The sequence below is a fragment of the Meriones unguiculatus genome, chromosome 10, assembly GCF_030254825.1.
Source record: "Meriones unguiculatus strain TT.TT164.6M chromosome 10, Bangor_MerUng_6.1, whole genome shotgun sequence".
NCBI classification, from domain to species: domain Eukaryota; kingdom Metazoa; phylum Chordata; class Mammalia; order Rodentia; family Muridae; genus Meriones; species Meriones unguiculatus.
In genome coordinates, this window is record NC_083358.1 from 121,469,513 (window position 1) to 121,493,177 (window position 23,665).

At 39.6% G+C, this 23,665-nt stretch overlaps 1 protein-coding gene across 5 annotated transcripts in view; it reads right to left on the reverse strand.

Annotated features, from left to right (window-relative positions):
* Nucleotides 1-23,589, reverse strand: part of Il15 (interleukin 15) — a 63,162-nt gene extending 39,573 nt beyond the window's left edge. For 2 of the 5 annotated variants that reach the window (XM_060393239.1, XM_021659623.2), the window contains exon 1: nt 22,644-23,589. The gene's annotated coding sequence lies outside the window, so the exon portion shown is untranslated. Of the gene's footprint in view, nt 1-2,432; nt 2,552-22,643 lie in introns of those variants that run through there. The other 3 variants (XM_060393237.1, XM_021659624.2, XM_060393238.1) reach the window with 3 other exon arrangements.
* Between the last annotated feature and the right edge of the window lie 76 nt (nt 23,590-23,665).

The window sequence follows — 23,665 nt, forward strand, 5'->3', positions numbered from 1 at the left end:
TTCTGTGGAGAAGCCCGAGTAGTACAGCCAACCTCCAAAGAAATATTTCTAACAAAACGGTGAGAAATCTGCAGAGCCACACACAAAACGAAAGGCATTCCACTGAGTATTCTCAATATCTACTCAAATGAAGGAAGTTAACTATGGAGTTTAATACATTTTAAATTGCATTATTATTTGCAGTAATATTTACTTCTGTAACACCATAAAAAAATGCCATAATTTGGTGTTAAGCATACAAAGCCACAAAACAAACTGATATAAATATGTATGTATGTGTGTGTATGTGTGTGTGTGTGTTTATTAGACTTTTAACTCTAGAAAGAATCATGTAATAAATTACCTCTTAGTCATTACATAACTGGTAATATGACTCCAATGCCACACTTCTCTGTAGGCTTCACACTTTTTTGTAGGCTTCACTTTTAGTAGAGTGAACACACATTATTTTGATAATCAGAAATATAATAAGAAACATAATTGAAAGCTTTAACCAAATAGTTTAACATGGGTATAATGGTCACCAAAGCCTATAGACTGTGGTCCTAGCTGAAATACAAATGGAGAAGGCTTAGAGTAAAAACACATACAAGAGAGACCATATTAGCATACCACAGAAACAAATTCTTCATTATACAAACATTTATTTTCAAAGTGTAAGAAGTAAAGAGTATGAACGATGCTAAGGTGAAAGACTGGCCCAGCACTGCATCCCCAGGCTCTTTACTGTAGGCCTACGAAGCTTTTTGATTGAGTGCCCAAAAGAAAAGCTTCTTTGGTGGCAAAAATCCTGTTCAACTTGTGCTTCCTTGGGTCCATATTCCAGTTTAGAGCAAGGGTAACTAAACAACAAATTTTACTCAATTGTCTGCATTTTAGATGCAAATCAAAAGAGATTCCTGAAGTTCATAATTCTACTCAGCCTAAATTTCCAGCCTTCCCTCACATCTACTGGAAAAGATATCTTTGGCCACCATTGTATAGCCAGTTGAATGGGCTGTTCTCAGGCATTCAAACAAAATAAGCAAGAATGAAAGTATTTAGGGAATCCAGAATAATTTAAAAAATAAATAAATTCACAAAGCACGTGACATTTTTCTTATGTCTTCAGCAGACTTTTTTGTTATTAGGTTACCATGTGGCAGGGTGTGTCCTGTTTAAGTGTTTTACATCCTTCTGTGGCAGTTTGATTCAAATAAAATTTCTCCACTATAGTCTATTAGTCCTATTGCTTATCACAATGGAGTTAAAAATATGGTTATTTATTTTTATCAATATCTTGCAATGACAAGGTAACTCAGAGCTACAATGTTTCTGCTAAACATGCCCCAAGTTATATAAGTTCAACACCCCAGATACTGCTCTGCCTCTTCCTGAGTCCTTATGGCAGCAGTCCCTGAAATGTGTGTGTCTAAAACACTAAGCACAAATGGGTTTTGAGTTCAAGATTTCCAGGAAATGGAGCTTCCTTTCAAGGAAGCCTGGAAAGTTACTGGGTGCATTTCTGTTTACAGATAGTTAGTGCCCAAGGCATATTCCTCACACTTTTTCTTTCAATTTTTATTATCTTAATAATTTCCCAACAACAAAACTTCCTGGTCAAGACAGGAATTACCTTTCCTTTTTGGAGTCTTGTAAAGACATTCACTCCTACAGCCTCCCTCACCTTTGCGCTGTCAATCGCGATCTGACCACACAGAACTTTGTCTGAAGGTGACACAGAAATTACAACTGACAAAAAATGAAAGATATGTATTTACCAACAAGGCTCCAGAGCTTGGGTTTCTATTTCTTTGGCTTTGTTTTATTTAGCTCTTCACACTGATCTTGGCCAGACATTGTTTTCAAATAGTTTCCAGAAGTTGCAATTGTTCATCAAACAACCAGACCTATGTTATTTTCTAATCTGCTTACATCAGAGTACTCACTGAAGAAAGGGATCATGGGATTGATTACTTTTGTATGTTCCTTGAAGCACTGCATTCCTTTAGATCATCTAATAACCGAGCAGGAAGTGAGGTGCAGAATTTGTTCACCATGGATGTCAGAATAGAGGCAACACTTCTCGCAGGACAAATCTTATTTGCCACCTGTTTTTGTAAATGAAGCTCTCCTGGGGCCAGTCACATTCACCAGTGATCAAGGTTTTATCCACCCACATGACAGGAGAAGACTATTCTGGACAGAGAACTTTTGAATCGAATAGCCTAAAATACTTCTCTTCTGACTCTGGGCGACAGAAAACGGCCACCTCTGCTATGTGGCATATTCTCTGTTCTCTCAGAGATTTCTAAACGCTGGCATTTCCTTTTCCAACAACATGCTCATTTTCTTAAGCCTCAAGCATAAACAACACCATCTTGCTCACCATATCCTACTTGCTGTCTGTCACATTACTACACTGCATGATACAGTTCTTAAATTTTGCTTACTTGACCTCTTGTAGAAAGGTTATCTGCTGACATGGGTGTCTGTGCTCTAACAGACCTCAACAGCATAGACCATAAAGAGACACTGCTTCAAACAGCCTGAGGGGCATGCACTGGAGCAGGTTCTGCAGGAACAAAAGGCAGGGCATAAAGAGATAAAATTATATATGGACTGACCTAATTTAGCTCTTCCTCAGAGTTATGGTTGACTATGAACCTGGTCATTCTGTTAAATGGCCAAAACTTGAAAATCTAGATCTGCATTGCTTTTTATAAATCTTCCCTAAAAGCCTTCAAAGTTTCCCATAAGATAATTGATGCCCATGTTGCCTGTAACTCTAATAATAACTAAAAGGAAAAAGAATGCCAAAAATAATTGTGGGATTTTTATACAATTAATAAAACTAAGCAAGATAATAAAGTTAGTTGTATGCACTTGTTCTAAGAGTTTCCACTGAAGTATTTAGAAATATTTATGCACATATATATAATTTATAAAGTATATCTGCTTTTAAGGGGTTTGTTTACATTATTAGAGAATATTAAAATAGTCTACCTTCTATTTTGCTTTTTGAAATTATACATTTAATGTTTTTTAAAAGAATAAAATAATTTATATTTTAAAATAATTAAGAAACATCTTAGACACATTACAGAAGGATAATGATATGAAGGATATCATATTTATAGCTTTAACATTATCTTAAGTAAGCTATTTTGGTCATTATTGAGGTAGTAAAACTTCTGAATGAAAAAAAAAAGAGAACTGTGTCGCCCAAAATTCTCAAGTGAGTTTCTAAGAAAGTTTAGATACTAGCTTTAAGACTAAGTCATAGATAAGAAAGCTCTCTTATTTAGCATTTAACACCAGCAGCCCGTTCTAAGACCTCATATCTAGCTGACATATGGAAGACTAAATACCAGGGAGAAGAAGAGAAGGCAAAGCCTATAGTCACCACTCAAGGACATCCCTACCAGAGGAGTCTCACAGATGCCAGCTATTCCCTCTCCTTCTGCTCCCGACCCCTCCTGTCGCTTCCTTTCTCCTTCCTCTCCTACCACCTAAAAACATGGTAGGAGTAGGAGTAGGTCTGTAGTAGGATCAAACATCTTTCACCACAAAACAAATCAGCTAGCTTCTTGTTCCTAAAATTCCCAACTTCCAAAACTGTAAAAAACAAATTTTTTTGCTGTTGAAAATACCCACTGTCTAGAATTCTGTTACAATACTCATAAATTAAACCATATCTCCATCAGCCAGAATAATTGATTTGCCCCTAAATATGCCTGTAGAAAAGAATAAATAACAGAAAGAAATGAAGGTTTGCTTCCAGTGCTTCTCAAGCAAAACCACGTGTATTCCTTTGAAGTCCTACCATGGCTCTTATTGCTATTATAAAGACATGATCAAAAGCAACTTGGATTGGAAAGGGTTTATTTCAGCCCTCTGTTTATAGTACACTGTGAAGAGAAGTTAGGGCAGGAACTTAAGGCGGGAACTAAACAGAAGCCATGGAGGAAAACTGCTCACCGTCCTATTCCCATGGCTTGCTCAGCTGGCTTTTCGAAAACACCCAGACTACCTACCCACAGTGGCTGACCTCTCCCACATCACATTAGTCAAGAAGACTCCCCTGTGAGGAACCGTTGGAGTACTTTCTCAACAGAGGCTCCTTATTCCCAGATGATCCTGGCTTGTGTCAAGTTGACAAAAAAAAAAAAAAAAAAAAAAAAAAAAATTCTAACCAGTATGACATAATCAGATCTGATGATCTGCAAAACCAAGAGAAGGAGTTGAGAGTAAGACATTCAGCCTGCCACCCACCGTAGACCAGAGTAGAAACATACAGTGCTCAGGAGAGCCCACACCTGCCCAAGAGAAGTAGCTCTAGCCATGGTCCCCCGACCCAGAAGTCTTTTTAGTTGAAAAGAGAAACAGCTACCTCTAGGAGATGGTCCAGGAGAAATTAAACCCTTTAGCCCTCTCCCATCTCCTCAATGTTCAGCTTGAAGCAGTTAGAACCAGAAGGAGGCAGGCAAGCATGCTATATAGACTGTACTGTTTCTTCTACTGATCTACAGGACTCTCTTGAAGTGGAGTTGGTCTAGACAATTAGTCACACAATTACTCCCTATGTAGAAATAAGAGAAAATAATAATAGGAAAAAATAGACAGCAAAGCCCCATGCATATCCTCACAAAAGAAATGGAAAACACTTTGTACCTTTTGAAGTTTAAAATTGCAATCTGAAATGCATCTATATATTCAAGCATTAAGTGTGAGAAAATGATAGCAAACAGTTAAAAGTATTAGGAGAGGTTTAGATACTTTGGTTAAACATTTATCAACCAACTATAAAATATATCCATGTCATCTTATATGAAGATAATTAGGCTATCTGGTGCTTGGTAAAGGAAACCATGGCCCTGTCACTTGGCACTCTGAAAACCCAACACAGTGTTTCATTTAAAGGAGATGAGAAACGTAAGTGAATACCATTGTTCCTAATACAGCGACGAAGACCCTTTGTTTTTCAATAGAAAAACTCTAGAAATGGTAGACCATTATTACTTTCTTTGACCATATTTTCTGTGCCTGGTTTTTCTGCTCCTAACCTAGTGACCACATTTTGGAAGTGCCTGGAGCTGTGCTGTCAATCTGTGCATGGTAGTCATCCCCATGTGACCATCTGAGAGTAAATGGAGTAAAATGAAATGAAACTAGAGATCAACTTCCTCACTGCAGCCAACTGCAACCCCAATGCTGAAAAGCTGAGACAGATGCAGTTTTGAAAGCCAACTTAACCAACTAGCTGGCAATACCACAGGGTGAGTTAATTCAAGATGTTTTCACCAGTAGGATCGGGAAGAGGTTAATACCTACCTCACAGGATGATTGTGCAATTCAGCAACTCATTCATAGAAGCTGCCCAAAACAGATCTTGGCACACAGAGAAGGCTCAAAACTATTACTGTATTTATATTATGGTTTTATTTTTATGTTGGATTATTTTAATATTAATGGTGACTGGTTAGTCCTGATGTAAACTGTTTACCAGATCTAAGAACAGGAACCAGTAGATTTGTCCCAGAGACAATAATGGTCTAATTGAGACAATACATCTCTAGATAGGATTTATACAAAGTTTGAATAAACTGTAATAATATATGTATATACAAATTCTCAAAAAGGCTACCAAAGATCATCAGGAGATGGGCAAAGCCCCAGCAGAACACAAGAATGAGGTTTTCAAAGGTGGAGAGTTTGAGATAGGTTTCAAATAACATAAGGGCAGCACTAGTGGAAGAATGAGAGAAGAATATTAGAGGAATCATGCCGAGTTGCTAATAAGAGGTGGGTGAAAGAAGCTCTATAGGTTTTGCTTCTAAAGAATATACATCTTCCTTCCATCCCTTAGGCCAAGCCATGTTTATTTGTAGAACAGAGCACTGAAATAATCTAGTTAGGGTTGACTTTAATAGTGGTCACTCTCTGAGCTTTATTTCTCCTACATACTATCTTCACATGATAAAATTATTGTACTCGTATGCCACTTGAATTTATAGAAGCAGATATGAAAAGCTGATTCTTGAACTCTGGAGATTTTCTGGTAGAGAAAAACTACCTCCCTCCAGTTCAAAGAGACGTAATAAACACAAAAGTTTCCCAGGTGGGCATTTAAATTTTAGTCTCTGATTTTGATTCCTTGTGGTATTCAGACAAAATGATACATACAAAATTTATTCATCATTACAAAAATCAGCAAACCGTCACTAATTATTTAACTATTAAAGTGTATGCTGTGATTTATAGCCATCACACTGATACCAGTCTCAATGTGATCACTCATCACTGCCACAGAAGACACACCTCATCTGTTGTCTCGGGAAATATTGCATGACAACTGTAATGACGCGTACTTGCTATCACCTGCTGATAACATCCTGTCAGAAGAAGCGACAGCTTAATGACACAGCACAGCTCCTTCTGGCAAATCTCCAGAGTCAAATGTTTCCATTGCTTCCTGCAGAAGCATGGCAGCACAATTACCACAGTTCTCAGAAATAACATGATCAAGTAAAGCAATCCAGGACAAAGTTATTCTTAAACACTAATGGACTTTTGCCCACAAAATCCCTTGGTGCCTATTCTGTCTACACACAGTCTCACCAGCACTGGCTACCTTTCTTCTGTGCTCTAATTATTCTGGCTGATGAGACCTCAGACAACACTCATTTTGTGCAATGTAGAGAATGGTTTGCTCTACATATCTGAATCAACAAAGTAGCCACAGATTCCTGGAGTGGTCCCAGGCATTGTATGTCTACAGCACTGCTCGCTGAGCCCCTTCCTGATGAAAGAACAAAGCTTCTAGCACCAGGCCAGCAGCTCACTAAACTTCTAAGAACCAGGTTGTTTCTATTAACCAAGTTTACTTGCCAGTTGGCAAAACGAACTGCTAAGCTTCCTGTGCGATGAATTTTCCTCTCCCTGGCCTGGACAGCACATAGTGTCCATACTGTCAGCTGTAATTGTTTTTTCTATAGAGGTTGTATGTAATTATCTGGGAAGAGCCAAGAGAGCCCTGGCCCCCAAGACAGGTGACTTAAGTTTATAACTATATCTTCTCTCCATTGGCCTCATTAACTGCTCTTGTTCAAGTAGTTATCAGTGGGCCAACTCTCTGGTAGATAGCATGCATCTAACTACTACTGAAGGTGGCCATTTTTACCTTATTAATTTAAAATTTTTTCTTTTCTCTGCTTTCTATCACTTCTCCCATCCTCTTCAGATTAGGTGTAAAGAAAATGGGTTTCCTAGACATCAGAAAATACTGCCTCACTCCTTGTGGAATTAAGTTTGCTACACTCTAAGATTTGACTTGTTTTGTTGAGGGAGGAACTAAAGGATCTAGCAGACAGACATAGGTACCTTGATTCTTGCATCAGGACAATCTCTACATAAGGAAGGCTGCAATGCCGCATGACTACACTACCAAGAAGCAGATTCTTTAACACACACAGGTTGGGTACAGAGACACCTGAAAAGGCTTTGCTAAAAACTCAGGACTTAAAGTGTCCTGAAGGCAAATTTGATTCAGTGTGGTCGCTTATGCAAGGGGTGTTTGAAGGCAGAGGTTGGGGGAAGAATTTGGATCTTGAAGGCTCTGGTTTCAGAAACGGATTATTCCGTTGATACCAATATTTGAATAGATTGTGCCGAGGTGGTAGAGTTCTGGAAGCTGAGTCCTAATTGGGAGAAGTGAAGTTGAGGGAATGCCTTTGAAAGATCATTTGGCCTCTTCTGCTTATATTATGCTCTCTGCCCTCCAGCTGCCATGATGTGAACAGCTCTGCTCTCCCTCCGTCTCTGTCCTGTAGTGCCTCGCTGTAGGATGGCAAACACTGCAGGCATCCAACCACAGACTTCTACCTAAACTCTTAAGTCAAAAGTAAGTCCTTACTTTTTTCCCTCCAATGTTTTGTCATATTAATACTAACAATAAAAAGTATAGCACGGTCTTAAAGAACACGCATCCCATACAAAAGCATAACATATATCATCTCCATGTAGGCACAGGCCATAGTTTTCTAGATGAGTAGCATTCAGTATGTCCCTAACATTTGCGGACAATAACTCATTTCTACAGATGGAAAAATCTCTCTTGTCTATGGATTGTTATCTGAACAATATTGGAGGATTAAGCATCTTCTCATATTCTCATGCATGCTACCACATTCCCACTAAATTACTAAAACAATAGTAATTCATACTGTACTGAAGCTGAATAATTCTTGATAAAATCTGGATCCTCACCAACTTTAACACAACTATGAAGCAAATGGAAAGTCAAGAAACATGAATGCATATCTTGGTTCTGTCTTCAAATAGTTTCATGACCTTAGACAACTTATCTTTGAAATAATGACAATATACTGGAGGTGATTCTAATTCAATGTCAAAGCACCATATATAAGGTTACAGTTGACCACCACAGCATATATATTTTTTTCTTCAGATTATCAGATTTAACAGCCCCAGAGTTTGTTCAAATTATCTTAATTTTTCAGAAGAGAAAATACACAGAAATTAAAAGCATTGTCTAGGTTTACACAGGGAGATAAAGTTTGGGTTCAACAATGTGATTTTGGGACCCCCCCCCGCAACATACACACATTAGCTATCCACTAGGAGTTTAGTTGGCTACACCAGTTACCCATACTAACTTCCATAACTAACTGCAAGACAGATACAACTTTTCCTAATTAAACAGGCTTATGATGGTTGGTCTTGCACCTCCACATGGATTGGTTACATATAAAAGGATAGTTATTAAAAGATTTTGAGGGTTTTGTTTTGTTTTACAACTTAGAATTAAAGGTCCTCCATCATCACTACTAGGAATCAAAATGCCACTACACTGCCATGAATGCATCTATTATTTGCAAACAGAGGGCTTGAGGATCGGAACCAGCCACCATTCCATAGTAATTCTCCTTATTCTAACTCACTAGAGCTCACTGATCACCCTTTCTATAGGCATTTCTGCTATGGCTGCTTTGCTCTCACTTTGCACTACCTGGCTCACTGTAAGCATCCTGTGTAAACTTGCTGTTAGTGTTGTCTTCAGCATTCTCTTTAAGGCTGAACCAATGTTCTACTTCTCATCATTTTTTCACATTTCTACAGTAAAATCAATATTCACTTAATAGTTCTCCAGTTTTAAAGGAGAACACTTTTTCTTACTCCCCTTGGAGCTTGATATTAGCTTTTTTTTTTTTTTTTTTTTTTTTGCACTACTGAAAATGTACTTACAGGTTTTCTTGTTCTGAGTTATCCAGTCAAACCTCAGGTAAATTGCAATCGTTGTAGAGAATTGCTGTGTCCTGCTGTGGGAGGTTGTATGATTTGTTTTACTAATGTTAGTGCTAGCTAATGATAATTTACTCTTGAAAATGAAATATTTTTACATCTCTCTAGTAAATATGCTGAATTCCCTAATAGTTTTAGTAACTTGTTGTTTTACACAGCTTTCATCTATAAATTATGTAATTTGATGTTCTCTTATTTACATTTTTGTATTTGTTACTGGTTGTACTAGTAGAGACTGCTAGAAAATAACAGTCTTCATAGGAAGAATGCAGAATCTAAAGGAAGACCAAAGTTCAAACCCCATTTTTACCACTTTCTAGCGAAGAGTACTGAGCAGGTCATTTGAGTCACAGTGCTTCACTGTGTGAAAACTAAATTAGCTTCATGAGTTGGGAGAGTTGATTTTGTTAAAGTCTTTAGCGCTTTAACAAAGGAGGAGGAAGTAATGTATATAAATATTTACTAAATGGAGTTAAGAATGAAAGTTATGCAACCCCGTCTTGGAGGTTTATGGAACTCTTCCCCTGGGAAGCCTAAAATCCACTGGATCAGGCATATGTTGGGAGCAAAAACCAAACTCAAGAGAATGAGATGTTGGAAGAAGTAGTAATTCCCAACAAGAGCAGCATGTCCTGATGCCTGTGACAGAAAACCGTGTGTTTCAAGCGAGTCACTCTACACACAGGCACTCAACTCTAGATACACAGCTATTAACCGCTCCACTAGGTGGTGCATTTGTGAGAGCTCCATGATCACTTCTGTCTACCTCCCACATGCTTTGGCAGAAACCACGCACAAAGACGTGAAAACAGGTATTACTGTTCAGCGAACTGCCCGGCTGCTCGTCTTCCAGAACTGAAATAAAATACTTGGCTTGGAAGACGTATTTTGTAAACAACAGTGACTGGAGTTAAGAAAGGTCAAAATTAATCAGATAAGTACATTCATGCCAAGTCAAACAAGCCTTCAGAAAACCATGTCTCAGGTTTCTTCACAAGCAATCCCTGGGACATTGATTTACAAGGGTAGCACCTAAAACTATAAATACAGATTTGTAAATCTGATCATTGGACTCACACTGTGAAGTGACATAATACTAAGACGACATATTTAAATCTTTTGCATTCTTGGGAGAAGAGGTACTAGATAAATTATATGCCAACAATACATCTATTTTTGTAAACGTCTCTTATCCTCTTACGCTAAATTGTTTCTGAAGTACTTGGTAACTAGAATTAAGAAAACAAAAGAACTCCTGTTTGAGTGAATTTAGAGATTAGGGTGTGGTATATTTCAATTTTCTTTCATTTATGAAAGTATTTTCTTTGTAATTGCAAAATTACCTACTCTGTGTTTTTAAAAAATGTCATAAAATATTCAACAGCCCTGGATTGGTTCTACTATGTTTCCTGTATTCTAAAACATTCACATTTCTAATGAATATAAGTATTTTGTCTGAATTCTGGGTTAAATTAGGTTCCTAAGAAGTTACAGTTCATTTCTTGACCTTGAAAATAAAGAGTACACTGGGAAGAATGTGACCTGACCAGCGATAATTCATACTGTATCAAATCAAGCCAAACACATTTTCTCAGACACTTAGTTTTCTTAACAATCAACAAGAGGTGGCTTAGAGGCAACACAAATGGCATTTGTAAGGCTCCATCCTCTTGCAGGCAAGGTGGCAGGTATATAAGGATTCACTCTTTCCCCAGTGTCAGCCCATCTGACTCCATTATCACAGCTCTAACCATCCTGTATGCCTGACAAGCCTCGTGAATATGTTTCCATTAAATTGAGTATTCCTGATGCTTTTTCCATACATCTAGTTCTGAGGCAAGCAATTCAACAAATAAATAATTATTTATAATAAATGTATTATTAATAAATCATCTTTCCTAGAAATAGCTCTTCTTTCTTTTCCAAGTTGTTGTTATGTCTGTGATGCTTCTGTCTGTCTGTCTGTCTACCTGGTAGGTTGGCTGGCTGGCTGGCTGGCTTTTGGAGACAAGGAAGGCCTTACCAAGGTAGGCCAGGCTGACCATGACCTCAGCATTCTTCTTCCTCTAATTGCCAAATACTAGAATTGCTCAGTAAGTTCACAAAAGTACAGTGCTGACAAATTTCCAGGAGCAAGGCTGGAAATTGCCCTAAACTTTGATTTTGCATGGAAAACGTTATATAGGAAGTAACTCTTTAAAGACAGACATATAAAAATAGGCATAAGGTAGATAGAAAAGTGTTTCAGAAGACAGAAGGCAGAGCAACTTAGTCATGCAAGCAAGAATATGTGAAGCTTAATCTTCTTTCTTGAAGAGTTTGGAATAGACTAAGGTTTTCCTGAAACCTTCACAGAGCATTGCTTCTCCCTGGGTAACCAGCTCTGTGACAACCCACTGTGTATGTGACCTCCCTGCCTCCTAGAGAAGTCTCACAATTGGCCACAACTGGTATTTTTTACTTGATAATTCATCTTATCTCCCGCTCAAGACTCCAAAGGACTAATATTCTCAACTGTATGACCCATTTTTATTACAATCTTGAGATTCCAAAATTAGGTTCTTCTTTTCTTGTTTAGTTAGAGCTAATATCTATCCCTAGGCCCTTCAATTTTCCTATCTCTCAGGATTAATACCTGAACCTCCTCCCTTTTCTCTCATACCTCCCACTGACTCAAAACTTGTCAAGTGTTTAGAATACAACCTATACATTCTAGGCACTCAACATTACTGAACTGGTGCCTGAAGCAAACAATTCAATGGCTAAATAAAATATGTCAATAATTAGGTTATCTTTGAAAAGAACTTTTTTCCCTTCCCCCCAGTAGTTTTAGGTTTGGTTGCTTGCTTGCTTGATTGGTTAGTTGATTGATTGGTTGACTGGTTGGTTGGTTGGTTGGTTGGTTTTTAAAAACAAGGACTTACAATGTAGACCAGGCTGGTCTAAAACAGCATCTTTCTATCTGCTACTGAAGACTGAAATTATCAGGTATGGGCAACCATGCCCAATCTTCCCTATTGTTTTAATAGTGTTGTATTCCTTAGTAGCAATATATCCATTATTCATTCATTCATTGAGTTTCTAATGGAAACTACCATATGCCAGAACCAACAAATGACAGTTCTGTGTCAATGAAGAAAATCACAAAAATATGTGTTTCATTATAATTTGTGTTATAATACAAGAAGAGAATTGTCCATATGTCTATTAAATAAAATATTCACAAGTCCGGAATTCCTTATTATCATCATAAAGAAAGCTCTGAAAACTGAAAATTTCTCTGTACTTTATCAATTAATCAAATGTGAATTGAATAAATACAAGTCTATTTATGAACTGCATTTAGTTCTCTTTTGAGCTGGTATCTGAATAAGTTTTATTGTTGCTGCTTGCATCATCAAATATAATTTAACTTTTAAGAACCTGGAAGCTAGTCCTGTATTTCCAATCATATTTGACCCTTTGAGTTACAGATAAAGTATTGCAAGCTTTGTTGCATTACACAACAACAGAGATGTAGAACTGGTATAAAGCAGGGGTTCTTTGGGGGCATGCAACTTTAAGACTGCTGATCACAGAAAGCTTCAATGAAAATGGGATTCTTGGCCATAAGTCTCAGCATCTGCTTTGACAGTCTGCAAGGCAGACCCTTTCAGAGGTCCTCTGTGTCAGGCTCCTGACTTGTTCCCTCTTTTCTCCTTCTTCTGATGCCCATCCTCTTTCTGGATAGGGACTGATCATTTTAGCAAGAGTCCTCCCTCTTGATTAGTTTCTTTAGGTGTACAGATTTTAGTAGGTTTATCCTATATTATATGTCTATATGAGTGAGTATATACCGTGTGCAGAGTGCAGGGAATCTTACGAAAGAAGTGGGAAACAGTAAGATCTGGAAAGGACAGGAACTCCACAAGGAGAGCAACAGAACCAAAAAAATCTGAGCACAGGGGTCTTTCCTGAGACTGATACTCCAACAAAGCACCATGCAAGGAGATAACCTAGGACCCCTGCACAGATGTAGCCCATGACAGTTCAGTGTCCAAGCGGGTTCCATAGTAATAGGAACAAGGACTGTCTCTGACATGAACTGATTGGCCTGCTCTTTGATCACCTCCCCCTGAGGGGGGAGCAGCCTTACCAGGCCACAGAAGAAGACAATGCAGCCACTCCTGATGAGACCTAATTGACTAGGATCAGAAGGAAGGAAAAGAAGACTTCCCCTATCAGTGGACTTGGGGCGGAGCATGCATGCAGAGTGGGGAAGAAGGGAGGGATTGGGATGGGAGGAGGGAGAGAACCACAGGGGGGATACAAAGTGAATAAAGTGGGATTAATAAAGAATTTAAAAAAACAAAATGGGGTTCTTGAGTCAAGCCCCAAAGTAGGTAAAGAAGAGTGGACATATCTCAAATAAGAAAATCCTAAGCAAAAAGTAATAGCAAGTTCAACGTTATTGGGCAAGAACTCTGATAAGGAGAAAAGCTGTCTGTGTTAGTAAATAAGTACATAGATGAGATACTAAGGGTATCAGTCATTGTAATTGAATTGTTTTTTACACAGAGTTAGAGGGGAAAGCAGAGGAAAGTTCTGAAAGTTCAGCAATATGACCCAAGTATTTTCTTTCCAATACCACCCTTTGTGGAATATAATTTCCACAAATAGCTACCATAAAGCAATGGCTTCCAGCCTGTGGATATGCATGCCAGTCTACTCACCAAGAAATGTTGTCTGCATCCTCTAATCTTGAGTAGAGGATGGCCTTATAAGCTATTTTTCCCAGAAGAATGATACAGGTGTGACAGTCAGAATTAAGTTTTCCATCCTTAAATGTTGGCAGCTCCTACTTCCTGTCTTAGAGGAGTTTTGAATGTTATATAAAGTGAACACGGGAACCAACCTCTAACCCAGAAACTATCTGCAATTGATGCCCACTAACAAAGAAAAAGTGGGTTTTCTTCAATGGGTATATTTACCACACTCAGCAATAGACCACATACCGAGCAGTAGATGGCCAACAAAAATGAACTCAGTGGTATTTTTTGTATACTTTTGTTTCATATTGCGCTTTCTTTAGGATTTTTTTTTGTCTTAGTCGTTGGCTTTTGTTTTTTTTTTTTTTATACTATGGTTTCTGATGTGTTTTTATGGGTCTGTGTCTCATGTTTTAACTTTTTAAAAACAATTCTGATTTGTGGTGGTTTTGTTTGTTTGCCTGTCTGCTTTGTAAAGAAAGAAAGAATATGGAGTTGGCTGGGAAGGCGGGCGGAATGGTTCTAGGAGGAGTCCAGGAAGGGGAAACTAGGATAGGAGTATATTTTCTATCCTGGTTTCTATATTTTTTTTAACTAAAAAAAAAAAAACAAAACCACCTCAAAACCTCATGGTATAAGGAAATTACACTCAGCTGGGGGGAAAGCCTGTGAAGGTCAGCTAAGCCACCCAAGAAACAGGAGAAGAAACAAACATAGAGTGTCATATGAATGAGCCTATGTCCACTAACACCTTAAGCCATAATGGCCCCACATTCCTCCTAAGAGGGTGCTGGCATTGAGGAATAGGAGAAAACCATCACCACTGTGCACTGTCCAAATCTTTAACGTTAAGAAAAATGTTTTTGTTTTTTTTTTTTTTTAATGACATTAAGCTTAGGGTAGTTCATTATAAAAATTAATGATAGTGAAATTTACACACGGTCAGGCAATGGACAGCTGAGAAAAGGAAAAGACAATATCAGTAAAGACTAGTGAGGTGGTCATGTCATGTTACTGGCATTTAAAGAAAGGACAACTCATGCTACATTACACTAAAGAAAATTATTGGCAGCACTATGGCTTTCTTTCACTTTTACTGAAAGAAAAAAAATGTACTTCTGAACACAATTGGATGCATTTAGCTGCTAAGATTAAGTGTAAGACCAGAAAAATAAGGGAAGTTCAAGCTGACTCTGATGGGCCATGCCTGTAATCACAGCACTGGACAGGCAGAACAGGCGCACCACAAATCAAGACCAGACTAGCTACATAGCAACTTCCAAGGCGGGATAGACTATATGACACATTAACTCAGTAACAAAATACTTGCCTAGTTAAAAATAAAACTTATTTTCCTCTCTGCTTGTCTGGGCATCAACAAATTTTCAAAGGAACACATGGTCTTAGGACAAAGATCTAATCTGGGATACATTAAAACAATGTACTCTTAGATTAAAGGTCAAATGACTTGTATATCTGAATCTCTTATTAAGACATGAGAAAGTTTTAAGGTCACATCTTACAGATTTGGCCAGCTAGTCTAAAGGGATCCAAAACAACTTACAAGTTCTTCTATAGTATTCTGATTCACAGACAAAATAAAAAGGAGCCAGTCTTGGGGGTTGTACGATTTTTTTTTTTTTCCTTAATGGAATAAAACTCAAGGAAGCCTCAAAGTTTTAAAGATATTTAAACTTAAGGGAAAAAAAAAACAGGATAACAACAACTACATAAAAGAATGTACAAGCAATCTCTAATTCTAAAAGCAAGAAGAAAACAACTTAATTAAAAATGTTATTTCTTATGGTAAAAAGAGAAAAAGTCCAAAGAGGAAGCAAATACCCAAAGGTTGAAGAAAACAAGCCAAGAAAACTATTCTCTGGTGTCACCACTCTAGCTGGTGGTGTGAACCTGGAAAAGCAGGACCTAAAAATGAGGCAAAGTCTTATGCAATAGCCAACTTTATTCAGAGCATCAGACAATTTATACATTAAGGGTTAAGAAAGGTCACCTGAATAAAGTATACAATCACAAGGACAAGCCACACATGGTCTTAAAAAAATGTTTTCCATACTGGCATATGAATAACAAGAGCTGGAGTAATCTCACTCCTATCTGCTACACATAGCAGAGAATAAAACAAATTCTGAGAATAATTCTGTGTTCTGAAAAGACTTAGGTCACAAGACTCATGTCTTGTTTTCTTGGAGTTTTCTCACAAGCACTCATAACTCCTCTTACTGGACTTCATTCTTAGACTGTGTTCTGACACTCTTGGAACAAATTTGAGCCTTTATTGGGCATACTTTCTGCACTGAGGGCACAGAGAACTAAGGAAACAGGCCTGACTGGGTTTAGAATTGCTAAGGACTAGTGGCTATCACAGTCCTTCTTCTTCTCACTTTTAATGGCACTATCTATTGTAATTGTCCTATTTATATCACATCACTGTACAGTGAGGGCAGGAGAGGGTGGCTGTCTTTTTAGGCCAGAGATCTCATCACTTAGGAAAAAAAATACCAGAAAAAAAAGTATCCATAATTTGAAGATTTAATTTTAAAAACTCAAGTCTGAACTACAGACAGTGGTATAAGCTATAGGGCAAAGACTATCAAAGTCCATTATTGCTATCATTTAGATATTGAATGCCATTCAAAGGTATGGCTAAGTCAGTGTAGGCATGGAATAACAAATTATAACACACACTGACTTATTAACTGGTTATTTACACAACTTAAAGAATGGAATTATGACCAAGTAACATAGGAAGGACTCTGGAGCAGGTGAATTATGGAGTAAAGTTGAGAATCCAATGTGTTGAACATAGAATCAGGATTGATGGCCAGACTTTGAATATGAGTCTGGAGTTCATGCAGGAGGTCATGACTAGAGATATTCTTTATGAGTCATCAGCCTATGAAAGCATTAATATCTGAATCAGGGTTAAATCACCAGGAGAAGAATCCCAGGTTTAGAGACCCAGCTCTCGACTAGAGGTTGAGAAATAAACAACTAGTAAAAGAACAAAATAGTTGCTGGTGAGGTAATAGAAAGGTAAAGATGGGGATATGGTAGGGAAGGACGTATGGAAAGAGAACCAAGGACTAGCTTGTGGAGTTAACCACAACTAGATTTGTTGAATCTATTACAGCAGAAGTACACTTTCAGAGTGGAAGTGGGCACATTGTGTGGCAGTTTCCTCCCAGATCCAGTCCTTCTATCTTCCAGAGAAACTCCTTAAGACAGAAAGGAAACAACTCAAAACAGCTTCAAGAAGTCCCTGAAACTCGCCATATTCATTACCCTTTCCCTCCAAGAATAAACAACCAAGACTGCTGAGAGTCACTCTCAGAGAAGCCAAGCTCCAAAGACAGAGGACCCTGAGATGAGACCAGCTGCCTGGCAGAAGAAGAATCCAGAGGTGCTGCCTGGAAGAGGTTCAGGCCAACTGATTGACCTGGAAAGGGCACTATTTAACCTTTCCAGCTGTCTGCAGGTTGTGAATTGTGCGCTAAGTTTTTGGGTTTCATGAGCTATCAGCCATGCTGACGTGAGCTTTGGTGATACAGCTGCCTTTGAGTCATTTCTGCTCCTATAAGTGGAAACCCTAGGTTGGTAGGTTATGATCTTCATATCTGGGATGAGTAGAGGTGTGTGTGTGTGTGTGTGTGTGTGTGTGTGTGTGTGTGTTTGGTGTTGCATCTTCCCAACAAAAGCCTTCTCACACAACAGCATGAAATTCTGGTTTGTTCAAAAGAATCTAAAAATAGGAAATTCTCAGATAAGTTTGAAAGTGTTCTATACAGTGGGATAAATGCCAAACATTGTGGAAAGAAATATAATAAAAAAATTAGTCTAATTTTTGCTTAATAGGAGAAATTAGAGCAGAGGCACCATGGCAGGACCTGGATCTCCAAGATACAATGAGGAACCATTGCTCATTCAAGCCATACATACACTCAGTTCCATTCATCACCCGGGGATACTTCCGCAGCAGCCAAACTAGGTGCTTAAGTCTCCTACTCTGGCCAGTTAGCAATGGTTATCCAGAAGCCCAGGGAAAGGGTGAAGATAAGGCAAAAGTAGACCAGGCATCTTCCTGAGTACCCTATTACTTTGACAAAGGGAGTGAGGCATAGAGTGCTAAAGGAACTACAAATCCACACTCAGTGTATGTAGAGGAGCTATTGACAGATAAGCCTGCGTTCTCCTTTCCCCTCTTCCCTTTTCATGGTTACCCTTCTCCTATTTTGCAAAGAAAGACACACACTTTTCCACCCAGAGGCTCACCATGTACCATGCTCCTCCAGAATGCTACATGCAGGGAAAATGCTCATATTCGAGAAGCCTTTAATCAAAGCATTGACACTAGTGTCTTGTCCACTTGTTTGATGCATACTTCCAATATGGTTTTAGTTTTATGGATAGTTATTACTTAGTAAAAGTTTACAGGCTATTTGAGTTAGGTATTGAAAATAACACAAGCAAGAACAGTCTAATAAAATACAGCAAGGATAATATTTAATTTCAATTTTACATACTTATTTTTGTTATAGAGCGGTAAGAATGAAAGTTGGAGAGAGTAGGATTGGAGGAAGGACAGTTGAGTTGCTGAGTGTTTGCTTTATAGTCCTAAGGACCTCAGGTTAATCACCACAACACACATTTCAAAAGAATGAGGCATGCTGACCTGAAATTATAATCCAATGCTGGGGAGGCAGAAGCAGGCATAACTCTACATCTTACTGACCAGCCAACTCAGGCCTACTGATGAGCTCCAGACCTAAGAGACACACTGTCTTAACAGTTCCCTGATCACCTCAGAGCTTGGTCGTGAGTTCTCAAAGGCCACTTTGTCTTGTACATTTTAAGTGGAAAGTGCAAGAGTAAACTGTCCATCAAGAAATATGACTCAATGTTTTTAGCCACCAATAACATTCCCAGGGCCTCTTTCTGTGCCACAACAATGAGTTCAGGTCCCTTCCCCCACCAAGCCTGTCATCAACTCTTCCCCCAGCCCCACCCTTGATCATTTTCAGTTTCTATTTCTTCATTTGGCAAACTAATTTCTATATACTCCTCAGGCCATAGAAGAAATAAGCATTTGGAGAAAACATATTTACACTCAGATACATAGATCACCATCATACTGTGTCTCTACAGTCCTCTACCTTGTAGTGGAATAAAATACTTAAAAATACATGCATATAAACACTCTCCGTACAAACACTGATAATTGAAATGGTCCCAATTCTGACCCCAGCACTGAACAGCCCACTTTTAACTTAACTTTTATTATCATGGTATGTGTATGCACGACGGGGATGGGATGGTCATGTGCCACGGCACATGTGTGAGTGTGGTCAGAAGACAACTTCATGGAGTGGGTTCTCTTTCTACCTTCACATGAGTTCCAAGGTTTGAACTCAGGTCGCCGAGCTGATGTGGCCAGATCCTTTACTCAAGAAGCCACCTCACTGGCCCAGAATAACTCTTCAGAAAGAGATAACACTGTTCAATATAAAGCTGAATAATCTCTCAAACAACAGCCAGTGTCTGCTGCTTCCTGGCACAGATTGTGTGTGTGAGAGAGACAGAGTGTGTGTGTGTGTGTGTGTGTGTGTGTGTGTGTGTGTGTGTTTTATTTCTCACTGTACCGAATACAAAAACCATGACACACACAAAATAGCACTGATAAGAGTCAGCTTTGACCACACTGTATCTTATTCCACACAGACAAGGTCTAGTTGGCTGGATGCTACTCCACATGGGAGGGCATGGATGCAGCGCCACCTTTTTCTCTTTTCTTTTTGGTACAGTAGGAGTAAACATGGAATGGCATTAGAATTCAAAGGTGCTGCTAACATGCCAGCATGGTGCCTGGGGCAGCATGGTGCCTGGTGCCTGTTAGTAACTTTCAGGCTCACATTAGGTTCCTTCTGAACGCGTAAATTTTTACTTCAGTATCTCAAGCAGGATGTCTAGGCTAACCTTGCTTTTCCATTCGTTGTAGTCCAAATATAATTTAAAATAGCCCTTCTATCTGCCAACAGCTGCTAACGCCCACACCTGTACATATATACCTGCAAATCTATGGGATACATAAATATATGTACATATGTAAATATAATTTTGATATTAATTAGCTGAAAGAAAGTAAAAATAATAATTAATATTAATTAACTGCATGCCATTTATCCCCAAAACCACTCATTTTCTCTCAATACCTGGATAAAATTTTTCCTCCCACAAGTACAAAGGTAAACACAAGCTTCATGCAATGTGTAGTTGCGGCCATCTCCTGCAGTTCCCAGAACCATGGAAGAGGGGCATCTAGGAGCCAAGGCTGAGGCAGAGAGAAGGAATGTGGCTCATCAGCAACCCATCACACTAGGCCTTCTGAAGAAGCCATCTCAAAGAAAGGCTATCGAATCCTCAGTCACAGTGTAACAAGAGATTCTTCAACCATCTCTCCTTGAGTCCTACCTTCCTACTTGGATGGATGGAATGGTAAGTGGAGAGATACATGTACAGAAGTCCATCCAGATTTGCCTATTACGAGTTATTATTTAAAAACTGATATATTAGGCAGATATTTTCATTCAGGGACCATGAATTTCTTTAAGGGATCAAACACATACAGACACTATGTGATAATCATCTTTAAGTATGTGCATAATAATGTCAGCTACAGAAATAATTTGAAACTAAGACTCTAGTAACATCAGGCCAAAAGGAAAAAGTAATTGTCAGTGTGTGGAAAAAAATACTGAAATAATTCATTGTATCAGCCTTGCAATCTTAGGTCTGTCTGGTCTGGAAGAAGTCAACCCTCCCACAACCCATCTCCTTGCAGAAGTCACTATACTCACTGAAGCACTATTATTTATATGTACTATTATTTATATGTACTGGGTACTACAGATGTCTACTATGTCATTTTCTAAAAACATATATACTTGGAACAGTATTTGGAGCTTAGAATTTAAGTTGTTGGCTGTTACTCATGTAACTCCCCAAAACTCAGGCTATGGAAGGAAAATTCCCTATGCTGTCATTAACCAGCATTCAGAAGAATAGTTATAAAAAATACAAAAACAGAAAAATCTGCGAGAAATCGGATTCTAAAAAAGTTTTAAATGCCTTGGGCCAAATACTCATTTATAGAGCTGATTAGTTTCCCTCAGGAAAATTCAGAGCTCCTTTTTTAGCTTTTCTGAAAGCGCTGAGAGCCTGCACACCTCAGCTGGCGTGCTTCCCAAGGTCAGACTTCTTCAGCTTCCAAATTCTGCTTCAGAAACCTTGAGCCATTTTTTTTAAACTTCAAAATTAGTTTATACAAATCTGTGTCACTGACAGATGTTATATCATGTAATAAAACTACTGACGTTTCCCATAATTGACAAGAAAGTACTACACTTCTTTTCCTTTAACCCACCAGCAATCTGCAGGAAAATTCCAAACAGAACTAGCTCCCCAATCACACTGTGGAGCTGCCCTTGCCTGCCAATCAGCAGCCAGCAGGCACATTCAAGCTAAGGGAAGGCTGTCTGAGATCTGAGCTAGGTACAACGTGACCCCTATCCTGTTGCCAAACAGATCACAGGGCAAGCAAACCCGTCAGAGTCCAACTGCAAACTCTCTGAAGGGAAAGAGAAGATAAAGATCAGGACAGTGGACACACTTATAACAAGCCTGAAGCACTTTCTGATACTTCCACATTTTAAGTAGAACTCCCAATTTTATTTTTTCACTTTGAAAGTCTCAACTAACTCTTGCTTTGTCTTGTAGTATTTTATTTGTACTGATGTTCCTTCTGGACTAGCTTCCCTCTTATCATTCCCACTAAGCTTTCTTCAGGAAATCCTTTAAATTTTGGTGACTCTTCAATGTTAAGGATCTAACTTGCAGGCTCTACACAGAAAGATGCAATAATCTTAGAAATTTGTTTCTTTGCCAACTCAAATTGGAGAACCTGGCCAAGTCAGTGGTGCCTCCCTGGCTACAGAAAAAGGCAAGGGCAAGTGGTAGTCACTTAAGGAGACTTGCCACCAATGAAAGTATCAGAAAACAGTTTAAAATCGCCAATGGAAAGTAGCAGCTGCCAATCACTTCGTTTCCATTTTGGCTCCTGCTACACTTCAAGAGTCAGGCATCTGGATCATTTACAGTATTTGGTTTACATATTCTTGGAAGCTAACATAACTTTAAATGCAAGGGGTTATAGAAATCCGTTTGAGGTTTGCATTCTTGCAGTTTTGCAGTCTCAGACCCACTGGAAAAAGTTAATTGAGTTTTCATCTAAAGGCCACTTGGGTTCAGATTTTATTTCAGGTTAGCTTTCCTGCACTGCTTTCCTTCACTCTGGCCTTTCAGACAGTCAGCTGTGTTAATAAGCCTTCTATGACTTGAGCTAAGTTGTCGCTAATACACACTATGACCATCCCTGCACATTTCTTTCCCTAGAAGAGGCATCTTCAATAAGGAAGAGGTGGGTGATTTTTGCAGAAAGAGAGAGAGAGAAAGAGAGAGAGAGCTCCTTTTCCTAGGGCCAGGAGAAGGGGAATGTGAAAAGGAGAGAAGCGCTGGTACCTTTCCTGACCTCTCTGAGCTTGGTTAGATGTGGAACTCAGCCTTCCCAGCGGCAGGATCCTGTCTTCTTCCAAGTCTGCAACTGGGCGGGGGCAGCCAGACAGGCGTTGCTTCACCCCCAGTCCTGCCCTGGCAAGGTGGCTGCAGCGCGGAGAACGGCGCACTGCAAGCCTCTGAGTACAGCGGGCTGGAGTTGCCCTACTCTGCAAGGGGAGGATGTAGAGGAGAACCCCGGAGAAGAATGTCTGGACAGCAGGAAAAACGCTCCGCAGAAAGTGCCACTGAGAATTGAAGTCTCGGTCAAGAGGGCGGGGCGGCCTGGCCCGCGGCTGGTGGGGAGAAGGGTGCAGAGCCAGAGTTGGGAGGGGCCCGGGGCGTAGGCTTTCGGGAAAAATTCCATTGTTGATCCACCACCAGCAGCACTACCATCTCCCATTCAGTACCTCCATGGAATTCAGGCTGCAGGTTGCAGGGCGGGAGCCAGCCGGAGCAATCGAGGCGCGAGGGGCGAAATCGGCCGGGATTTCCCCGGCTTCCCCAGTGCGCTTTCCAGCCGAGTCCCAACCCCAGCTAAAAAGAAAAGTGAAACAGAAAGAGCCCAAGCTGGGGCGGAGATCACACCCTGGGGGAGGCCGCGGGAGGAGCACAGGCTCCCAGGCCACCACCCCAGGTGCCCACAGGATTCTGCCACTGCCAGGTCCCCGGGGCACAGAACCTGAAGGGCAACTAAGAGCAGAGAGCAGTCTCCACCCCCTGGCCAGTTGACCACAGCCTCTGAGTCCTGGAATGCCTTTGCCTCTGTGAAGTCTCAAGGAGCTGGCATGAGTTCACAGGTTGCTTGCACCTACAGCAACTGGCCTGGCAAGGAGGCAGGGAGCAAAGGAGGCAGGGGGCCGGGAGGCTTCTTCTGAAAAGCCCGAAGATCTGGATGTAGCCTGCGCCGGAAGAAACGGAAGAAACGGAAAAGGATGTTGAGTCTGGAATGGGCGGTCCTCCAGAACAACCCTTGGCCTGCTTCAGAG